The following is a 9,105-nucleotide window of genomic DNA, read 5'->3' on the forward strand; positions in this document are numbered from 1 at the left end:
TTGTATGATAGGAGAGCCGACGTCGTTTAAAGAGGGTATTGGTAATTAAGCCGCCTTTTAATTCTCCGATTAGCGGCACAAATTGTGATTTAATATTCAATTTACTTTGGGAATGTGACGTGCGAGACGGGATCCCACTCTTCCAATAGAAGCTAACTGGAGTCAACTTTCCACGTCATCAATTTGGTTAAATGTTATTTAATTTGGATTTTCAACATTTTTTTAACTATCTACACTAGTCTAGCAATGAACTAGCACTAATGTGATTCAAATTCGTATTTGGTAAGAAATTGAATTTAAAACCTATCACTTACATGTGAGGAAGAATATCATTAGACCGTAATACTAAATGGCTAGATTTTCAACATTTGGTAGAAAAGAAAAAAAATGATATCCTTTCTAGTGAATAGCGAATTCGATGCCAAATTAGGCTGCCTATTGTGTGGTTTAGCTGAACTCTTCCTCTTCTTAGTATAAAAATATCGATGTACTAAAAAAAATAAAAGATATTCCACGACAATTGATGACAGACTAATTTTTTTCTCTCCATGTAACCCATATACCACTTGAGACTGCAACATATTTTCAGCACTCATATCAACCGCTAAAATAGTGTTTGATAGACCAAATAAATATATGCGCAGAAGATAAAACTCGAATTGAATGTCTAAATCTTTGTTTGGTTTCTAATATACTAACCCCTCGAGTTCACGAATTTAATATGTAATGTCAGCAGAAAGAATGGGGGCTCTAGGGTTTATGGGTAAGAAGGATTGGGGAAAGGAAATAAATTAGGGTTGAGTATTTAGAGAAAATAAAAACTTTGTTCAATAAGGGCACGTTTGTTTGACAGGATTAGCAAGGCTTGGACTGGACTAGACTATAGTCCTGTGTTTGGTGTGCAACCGGATTAGCTTTAATGAGCTTAACCCGGACTCACTTGGACTAAGGACCTCCTTAGGTGGTCTTCGCGAGCAACCCCAAAACTGGGCGGATTCGTAAGCCAGAGCAAACCGAGAGAGTTTCTGCCTTCCCTTCGTCCTGTCTTCCCTTCGTCCTGTCTTCCCTTCGTCCCTTCGTCCTGTCTTCCCTTCGTCCTCATCTCTACGTTCCCTCTCATCTTCGTTGCCGTGCTCTCTCATCTTCGTCCTCCTCACCCTCATCTGAGCGTCTTCCTGTCTCTGCATCTGCTCGCCTCATCTGAGTTGTACGGTAAACTTCGATTCTTCTATTAATTGCATGTATTTGTGTTGCAGATGGTAATTTTACTGAGTTTTATGTGATTTGATTGTTTTGGGTTTGATAATTTTTGAATCATAGAGATCTGCACTTGAATAAATTAGGGTTTTGATATTTAGGTGAAATTGAAATTAGGATTTGGGCTTTTCATAAGATGAGATGGAACTTGGGAATTTAGGATGTCAATGTTGTAAAACTTGGAAGTCCTACCCACATGTTGTTTTCGATTTTTAAAAATTGGGGTTTCAACAATGGGAGTACTTTGTGCGTGTGTGTGTGTGTCTGCGTGTGTGTGTGTGTCTCTGTGTGTGTGTATAATTTATGTGTATGTCATTACCAAAAATCCTCGTCTCCAAGCATACTCTCTCCAAGCACATGTTTCACTGTATGTTTCTATCTGCCAAATTAGGATGAATTGATGAGTTAGTACAGAAGAGTTTCCTCTTCTCGATTTAGTGTTAAAGTCTGTCATTCACTAGAAGGCCTTTCACTGCCAAATTAGGTTAATCGAACATAACTGGGCATAGTTGTTTTGGTATGTTTTAGCTCATATCGAAACATTTGCGTTTCTTTAGCTTAACTATTCTGGATGATGAGGTCAATTATTCTGTTTGCATATTCTAATGTCACTGAGCATGGATAACTTGATTGTGCATTTCTCTTTTCTCTTAAGTTTTTGTTTTCATTTTTTTAATTCTTGTTTCATTTTGTTTCTTTATAACTTTCTGTGTGTGTGTGTGTGTAATTTCTGTGTGTGTGTGTGTTTGTGTATGTAAGTTCTCCGTGTGTGTGTGAGTGTGTGAGTGTGTACTGTGAGTGTGAGTGTGAGTGTGTGAGTGAGTGAGTGTGTGTGTGTGTGTGAGTGTGTGTTTGTGTGTGTTTGTGTATGTAAGTTCTCCGTGTGTGTGTGAGTGTGTGAGTGTGTACTGTGAGTGTGAGTGTGAGTGTGTGAGTGAGTGTGTGTGTGTGTGAGTGTGTGTTTGTGTGTGTTTGTGTATGTAAGTTCTCCGTGTGTGTGTGAGTGTGTGAGTGTGTGAGTGTGAGTGTGTGAGTGAGTGTGTGTGTGTGTGAGTGTGTGTTTGTGTATGTAAGTTCTCCGTGTGTGTGTGAGTGTGTGAGTGTGTACTGTGAGTGTGAGTGTGAGTGTGTGAGTGAGTGTGTGTGTGTGTGTGAGTGTGTGTTTGTGTGTGTTTGTGTATGTAAGTTCTCCGTGTGTGTGTGAGTGTGTGAGTGTGTACTGTGAGTGTGAGTGTGAGTGTGTGAGTGAGTGTGTGTGTGTGTGAGTGTGTGTTTGTGTATGTAAGTTCTCCGTGTGTGTGTGTGAGTGTGTGAGTGTGTACTGTGAGTGTGAGTGTGAGTGTGTGAGTGAGTGTGTGTGTGTGTGTGAGTGTGTGTGTGTTTGTGTATGTAAGTTCTCCGTGTGTGTGTGAGTGTGTGAGTGTGTACTGTGAGTGTGAGTGTGTGAGTGAGTGTGTGTGTGTGTATGCAGTGTGTGTGTGTGTGTGTATGCAGTGTGTGTGTGTGTATGTATGTATGCAGTGTGTGTGTGTATGCAGTGTATGCAGTGTGTGTATGTATGTATGCAGTGTGTGTGTGTGTATGCAGTGTGTGTGTGTGTGTATGTATGTATGCAGTGTGTGTGTGTGTGTATGCAGTGTATGCAGTGTGTGTATGTATGTATGCAGTGTGTGTATGCAGTGTGTGTATGTATGTATGCAGTGTGTGTGTGTGTGTGTATGCAGTGTATGCAGTGTGTGTATGTATGTATGCAGTGTGTGTGTGTGTATGCAGTGTATGCAATGTGTGTATGTATGTATGCAGTGTGTGTGTGTGTGTATGCAGTGTGTGTACTTGGTTTATAACCATGATATTACAATGTGAATGTTTTGTATTGTGTGTACTTGGTTTATAACCATGATATTACAATGTGAATGTTTTGTATTGTGTGGGGTTGATGCTGAATTGCAATTTTTTGTGGTTGTTGGTTGCAGAGAAGAGGAGCATAAACGGAAGGCTAAGGCTAAGGCTACTACATTACAGGTGTCCTTTAATTTCCCTCTTCACATGCAATGCCTAGCAATGATAGCAATCCTCATACTAGTGTTCTTAGACACATGTTTATAGATGTATAAGAGTAGAACATTTTGAATATGATGCCTCGGGTTAATGATAACTTTTTTTTTTCAACGCCACCTGTATATTTGTTGCCTCGGGTTAATGATAACTTTTTTTTTTCAACGCCACCTGTATATTTGTTGCCTCGGGTTAATGATAACTTTTGTTTTCAACGCCACCTGTATATTTGTTGCCTCGGGTTAATGATAACTTTTGTTTTCAACGCCACCTGTATATTTGTTGCCTCGGGTTAATGATAACTTTTTTTTTTCAACGCCACCTGTATATTTGTTGCCTCGGGTTAATGATAACTTTTTTTTTTCAACGCCACCTGTATATTTGTTGCCTCGGGTTAATGATAACTTTTTTTTTTCCAAAACCACCCGTATATTTGATGCCTCGGATTGTGACTTCGCTAGTTACTTTGATCTAGTTCATTTCGTATCATAATCACTTCATTTCCATCACCCTTAATAACAGTAAATATTACATATATAATGATCTAGTTAATTTGTTTTTTGTTTTTTTTTTTGTTTGGATAGATATGGATCGAAGGAAGCTTTTATTGATCTTATTGTTAGAGATGTCTTATTTGGAGACAATTTGCATTTGTACGATTCTTGTGTTGATGATGCTACGTGGCAAACAGAGACATGTTGAACGACCCATATTGACTAACCGTTCACTTATTAGACGAGAGATTAGTTTGTGTTATCTGAATGGTATCATAGGGAATACTGATACTGAATGTGTCAACGAATTGAGAATGGATAGAAGGACTTTTGGCATATTATGTGACTTACTTCGTCAAGATGGGAGGGTAAAAACTAATGGTTTGGTGTCTGTAGAGGAGCAGGTGTGTATGACTTTATAAATATTAACACATCATACTAAGAATCGTAGTGTTGGCGGTAGATTTTATAGGTCGGGAGAGACTATAAGTAGGTATTTCAATAGCGTATTGCAAGGAAGTTTGCGATTACAAGGTATCCTACTAAAAGTCCCTCAGCCTGTGCCTATTGATTCTACAGATCCTAGGTGGCGATGTTTTAAGGTATGATGAGAATTTTTTTTTCATTTTCCCTAATCTTTAACTCTTCATTCCCTTTGTATAAATTAACAAAAACTTTTTTTTTTTTTTTTTTTAAGAATTGCTTGGGAGCATTGGATGGAACACACATTGATGTGCATGTACCTGAAATTGACAAACCAAGATACCGAACAAGAAAGGGTCGAGTCGCAACTAATGTGTTAGGTGTGTGTTCAGGAGATATGCAGTTCATATATGTGTTTCTGGGGTGGGAGGGTTCCGCATCAGACTCTAGAGTGCTACATGATGCAATTACTAGGCCTAATGGTTTTAAGGTACCAGCGGGTAAGACTATTACTTAGTCTCAACTTTGTAAGTTAGGTCTAGTTCTGTTTGTCAACTACAAAACACTAATAAGGTCTGTTTTTTTTTTTCATTAGGTTATTATTACCTTGTAGATGGTGGTTATACAAATGGTGAAGGATTCCTTGCACCCTATAGAGGAATACTTTATCATTTATCTGAATGGGAGGGACGAACACCTTCTAATAAGGAAGAATATTTTAACATGAAGCATTCTAAGGCAAGGAATGTAATTGAACGCTGTTTTGGCTTGCTAAAAGGAAGGTGGTCGATACTAAGGAGTCCATCTTTCTATCCGATAAGGACACAAGGTCGAATAATTACCGCTTGTTGCCTACTACACAATCTTATTAGGCAAGAGATGTCTGTAGATCCAATGGAGAATTTGCCAATAATAGAAGATGGACAAAATACAGAAGAAGGTGAATATGTTGGTAGTGTTCAAACATCTGACCAGTGGACTGCAATGAGGAATGACATAGCTCAGGAAATGTATAATGAATGAAGAGCAATTAGGAACCAGCAACCGAACTAGCTATATGTGTTAATGATAACATTTTATTTTAGTATTCCTTTTTATCATGCATTTGTTAGATATTAGCACAATGATTGGATGGTATGCAAATTAATTGGATATTATGCAAGTTGATTGGATATTATGCAAATTGATTATTTGTATGGTATTTTCCTTCATTAAAATATTTTTTGTTTAGGTATGGATAACGAAAATATTTTGAATGCTACTCAAGAGCCAAAAGGAAGAAGGCGTAAATGGGAAGCATTTGAGGAAGAAGTATTACTAGGAGTTCTTGAGGATTTTGTTGCTCGGAAGCAACGGTGTGACACCGGTGCTTTCAAACAAGGTACTTTGGTTGAAATAGCAAAAGCTGTCAATGTTTTATGTCCTCATTCAAATATAAAGGCAAATCCACATATTGAGTCCAAGTTGAAGAAATGGAAAACAACATATAGTATGGTCGTTGACATGATAAACACAAGTGGATTTGCATGGAATGATGTCAAAAAGTGCGTTGAAGTTGACAGTGATGACGCATGGCAAACTTATGTGCAGGTTCATATCCTATTTTATTTATACATTAGTTATATTCTTGCTGCTATATTTGTTACGCATGCTAAATTTTAGTTTTGCTATGTTGATATAATCTTAGAGAAATAAAGAAGCCGATGGATGGAGAAGCAAACCTTTTCCACTGTTTGATAGATTTGCATATATATTTGGAAAAGATCGGGCTACGGGTAATGTAGCCGAAACCCCTGCTCAAATGGTGGAGGAACAAAGTCATGATCATGTTGGTGAAAGTGATATTGGAGGTGAAAATTTTGTTTCTTCAATGAACTAACAAAGCCAACAAAGCACCCCATCTGAAAATAGCCAAAGAAAGAGGAAAAGAGCTGTGGGAAGTTCAAGTGATGGAACCGAGGCAATTATCAGTGGACTGAAAGATTTTTATGTTGAAAGTGGGAAGAGGATGCAAATGGTAACTGAAGCTTTAGTTCAAGGTACTGCAGATTATACTGACATAGCTAATGAACTTGAAGCAATGGGTCTCTCTCCTATGGATCAAATTGATGTATTGTCTCTTATTTTGGATAAACAAAAAAATGTGGGAGTGTTCAGGGCAATCAAACCGAAACTCAAGAAAGTGTTCGTCCAAAGGCTTTTAAGCGACAACGCAAGCGGATGAGGATTTTGGCTAATGTTAACATGGATGTATTTTATTAATGTTAACATGGATGTATTTTATTAATCATACAATCTTATGTTATGGCTTATAACTTAGCTTTGCACTAGTATTTTGGCTTATGTTAACTAGCCATTTTGTAAATTATGGAGATCTATTTTGGCTAATGTTAACTAATGTTAACTAGGATTTTCTAAATTATGGAGATCTTCTTATGTACTTGTATTTGTTGAAGTTGCATGTATTGGGCACTATTATTTTTCTTCTGTTGGGTGATAGAGTTTAAACCAAGCTACATTTGCAAATTAAACCCAATTCTATTAGCAGGTAATAGAAACAAAACAATTGTCAATTTTTTTTAAGATTCATAATATACATGGCAAAAATATGCTCCAATTAACCCATATCATGAGATTTGTAGCATTACTCTATTACACAATGGCAAAAATTTGTAGTCCTAGTCTAAGCAAACACAAATCTGGTGAACAGTACTGTTTTTCTTATCCTGCTTCTTAGTCCGACATTACACCAAACGCTTCACTAAGTTAGTCCAGCTTAGTCCAGTCTAAGCCAGTCCAGCTTAGTCCCGGCAGCTAGTCCAGTCCGAGACAGTCCGGCGCAACAAACGCACCCTAAAGGGATTAGATGGTCTCCGATCATAAGTTCGAAGAGGGTTATACAAATCGTCGGCAATGAGCCCTTTCAGTTGGATTAGCAGGTTATTTAGATGTCTGCAATCTACTCGTGCAAAAGTCCTTCAATTTGACTGGTTGTGGGAGGTGTGTACCTTGTAGTGTTTAGGGTTCTATATGGTTGAGAGTATTAAACGACAATTAAGTAGGATTATTGGTTTTGATTCAATTGACTGGGGGCTGGAACTTGACTTGCCTGAATATGTTTGCTGGTATTTGTATGCTTAATCACCAGAATGTAGTGACTCATGAAGGAAGTACCGGACCTTTTTTGTTTATGTGAAGCTAAAATGAATTTGGATAAGATCCCAAGGAACTTCCATGACAAAGTTTTTGATATGGTGTTTTGTTGTAATCCCACTTCAAGGGCTGGTGGGTTATGCTTCATTGGTGATTCCAATAATATTGTGGATGTGTCAAAAAAAGAGGAGGTTGTCAAAATACGACGACTTACATGAACAATTTTATTAACTTCTTGAATAAGAGAAACCTTATATCGTTGAATATGATGAGAGTTCCTTATACTTTGATGTAACGGTCACTCTAATGGTACTAGAATCTATGAAAAACTTGATCAAGGTATTGTTAACATTTACTGGCTAACTAAGTACTCTGATTACAATCTTCATAATTATCCAATTTATGGTTCTAATCATGGCCACATTCTGTTAACCTACAACATGATTAATGAAATTAACATAACCCTTTTTAAATTTGGAGCAGTGTGGCTTCTTCTTCCCGAGTTCAAGGATTTTGTTAAAAATGCATGGCGTTGTAATGGGGAGTTTGCCCCAATTGATAAATTTAGGACATGTGCTACTAAGGGTGGGTTCGGTTCAATTTTTTTTCGGTTTGGTTTTTTCCGGTTCGGTTTCGATTTTTTTTCCAAAAAACGAAAAAATTTGAAATCTTAAATTTTAACATATCCAACACAATCATAACATAAATATTCCGACTAGACTTAGAGATAATGAAAATAAACATTTAAAGTTCAACTAGAATTATAACATAAAGGTTTTTTTTTAATATTTTGGGTTTAAAGTTTAACTGTAAATAGATTTCTTTTTAAACGATGATGATGGAGTACGACCTTATTCATTCCTCTCTTTCTCTCAATCTCTCTCTCTCTCTCTCTCTCTCTCTCTCTCTCTCTCTCTCTCTCTCTCTCTACATATATATATATATACATGTATTCTTCACTAGCAATAAGATAAACATTCTATAATATACTATTTATTTTGATTATTGTCTAGGTAACAATTTTTGATATTTTCTTTATCTTTATGGTCCGAATTTTTTTTTATCCATATATATGGTTACATAATATAATTTCTACATTCTGTGTTCAGCTTGTACCACCAGCAAATTTTGAAGAGGTGTTCATCAATATTTTTGAATATATTGATATACTTTTCAAAATTGTTAGGCCACGGAAGCTACTATACTTGGCCATAGGTGAGAAAGTTTGAATTTTGTTTTTGATCTCGTAGTGTTTAATAAACTCATGAGACTTTTATACGTTGTTTGCTTTCCCTAATCAACTGCAGTGCATTTGAGATATGTGTTCTTATATATGTGTTACACTTAATGATATAAACTAGAAATATTGCATGTAATGGTATAAGTTCTAATTTTTGTTGTAGATGTAGAAGCTGAGAAGACAAATTGAATTGGAAAGTGTTGATGCACAAAACCGGAGGTCTTGGAACAACGTAAATCCGACCGTGAATCTGCATGAAATGTAAATGACACAAGATGTATCGTGGTTCACCCCAAGATTTGGGCTACGTCCACACTGATTGTATTTATCTGAGAGTATTTGTGAGGGAGAGAGTGTGAGAGCTTTGCTCTAGATAGGAGAGACTTAGGGTTTGTGAGGGTGAGAAGGCCCTTTTATAGAATAAGGGCTCCTCCCCTAATTACATATTTGCCCCTTCCTTTATTACATAATTACATTTAAGTC

General features: G+C 36.9%; 1 long non-coding RNA gene across 1 annotated transcript; it reads left to right on the plus strand.

The window, feature by feature from the left end:
* Nucleotides 1-8,182: 8,182 nt before the first annotated feature.
* Nucleotides 8,183-9,105, plus strand: LOC139191645 (uncharacterized). The gene is made up of 2 exons (XR_011575754.1): nucleotides 8,183-8,597; nucleotides 8,786-9,105. It is a non-coding gene; the product is annotated as an uncharacterized lncRNA (long non-coding RNA).

The sequence above is a fragment of the Malus domestica genome, chromosome 15, assembly GCF_042453785.1.
Source record: "Malus domestica chromosome 15, GDT2T_hap1".
In the NCBI taxonomy this organism is placed as follows: domain Eukaryota; kingdom Viridiplantae; phylum Streptophyta; class Magnoliopsida; order Rosales; family Rosaceae; genus Malus; species Malus domestica.